Raw genomic sequence first — 2,407 nt, forward strand, 5'->3', positions numbered from 1 at the left:
ACTTACTCAGATTTCATGGATTGGGAGAACATAACCATAGGATTTCTATTCCAAAAAGGGGGAGGCAGGAGTAACCAGAGAAACCCTATGATCTATTTGACACATAAATGGGTATAGATGACTAATCAGTTATCCGTCGTCGCCGGAGTGGTCGTCGGAGTCGTCGCCGGGGTTGTTTCCCAAGTCGTCACTAGAGTCGGTGTGGAACTCCGCCTCCTATTGTGGAACCATGATGCCGTTGATGACGTAAGGGTGCAGCTATACCTCGCCGGCGGTGATGACAACCTCTGTCTCCATCTCCACGCCGTGCTCCGGTGCTTCAGCGGCCCTGGCGTCACCACTCCCTCCGATGGGGCGCTTCAGCCGCATCCTCATACACTGATGGCTTTGAGGACTAAGAGTGGCGTCGAGGATGCAAGTGGAGAGAGAGGATTGTGTGTGTGGTGAGGATGGGGGGTGCGGCCGCTCGGGCGCACCATTAATATGGAGTAGTGGGAGTAGTGGGAGAGAGTCAGACGACGGTCAAACCACTGGCTCACCTCCTGGTGAGCCTGCGCAGCGGACTGCTGGCATGCCTACCGTCATTTCACACATCTAGTCGCACGCCTCCCGATGACACTGCGCAGCAAGCACGCCTCCACCAATTCACTGCTACTTCTTGAGCTTGCGTTGGTTTTTCCCTTGAAGAGGAAAGGGTGATGCAGCAAAGTAGAGTAAGTATTTCCCTCAGTTTTGAGAACAAAGGTATCAATCCAGTAGGAGACAATGCACAAGTCACCGAATACCTACAAACAAACAACAACTTGCACCCAATGCGATAAAGGGGTTGTCAATCCCTTCACGGTTACTTGCAAAGGTGAGATCAGATAGAGATAGATAAACGGTAAAGTAAATATTCTTGGTATTTTTGGTTTATAGATCGGAAACTAGTATGATGGAAACTAGAACTTGTATGATGGAAAATAGACCCCGGGGCCATAGGTTTCACTAGAGGCTTCTCTCATGATAGAAAATAATACGGTAGGTGAACAAATTATTGTTGAGCAATTGATAGAAAAGCTCAAAGTTATGATGATATCTAAGCCAATGATCATGAATATAGGCATCACATCTGTGTCAAGTAGACCGAAATGATTCTGCATCTACTACTATTACTTCACACATCGACCTCTATCCAGCATGCATCTAGAGTATTAAGTTCGTAAAGAATGGAGTAACGCATTAAGCAAGATGGCATGATGTAGAGGAATTAACTCAAGCAATATGATGAAAACCCCATCTTTTTATCCTCGATGGCAACAATAAAATACGTGCCTTGCTGCCCCTACTATCATTGGGAAAGGACACTACAAGATTGAACCCAAAGCTAAGCACTTCTCCCATTGCAAGAACAACCAATCTAGTTGGCCAAACAAACCGATAGTTCGAAGAGAATGACAAAGATATCAAATCGTGCATATAAGAATTCAGAGGAGATTCAAATAATATTCATAGATAAGCTAATCATAAATCCACAATTCACCGGATCTCGGCAAACACACCGCAAAAAAGTATTACATCGAATACATCTCCAAGAACATCAAGGAGAACATGGTATTGAGAATCAAAGAGAGAGAAGAAGCCATATAGCTACTAGGTATGGACCTGTAGGTCTGAGGTAAACTACTCACGCTTCATCGGAAGGGCAATAGAGTTGATGTAGAAGCCCTCCGTGATCGAATCCCCCTCCGGTAGGACGCCAGAAAAGGCCCCTAGATGGGATCTCACGGGTACAGAAGGTTTCTACGGCGGAAAATTGTTTACGCGGCTCCCTTGGTTGGATTGGGGATATATGGGAATATATAGGTGAAGAAACTAGGTACGGAAGTGCGTGAAGGGCCCACAAGGGTGGGGTTGCGCCCTATCCCCTGGGTGTGCCCTCCGTCCTTGTGGTCGTCTCGTGGCTCCTCGACTTCATCTCCAAGTCTTCTGGTTGTCTTCTAGTCCAAGAAAAATCACCGCGGAGGTTTTATTCCGTTTGGACTCCGTTTGGTATTCCTTTTCTAAGAAACTCTAAAACAAGGAAAAAAACAGAAACTACATGATCATGCAAAGCAATATGACAATGATGGAGCGTGTGATAATGAACGGAACAGTGAAAAGTTGCATTGCAATATATCTCGGAATGGCTATGGAAATGCCATAATAGGTAGGTATGGTGGCTGTTTTGAGGAAGGATGTGTGGTGGGTTTATGATACCGGCGAAAGTTGCGCGGTACTAGAGAGGCTAGCAACGGCGGAAAGGTGAGAGTGCGTATAATCCATGGACTCAACATTAGTCATAAAGAACTCACATACTTATTGCAAAAATCTATTAGTTATAGAAACAAAGTACTACACGCATGCTCCTAGGGGGATAGATTGCTAT

The sequence above is a fragment of the Triticum dicoccoides genome, chromosome 4A, assembly GCF_002162155.2.
Source record: "Triticum dicoccoides isolate Atlit2015 ecotype Zavitan chromosome 4A, WEW_v2.0, whole genome shotgun sequence".
Taxonomy (NCBI): Eukaryota; Viridiplantae; Streptophyta; class Magnoliopsida; order Poales; family Poaceae; genus Triticum; species Triticum dicoccoides.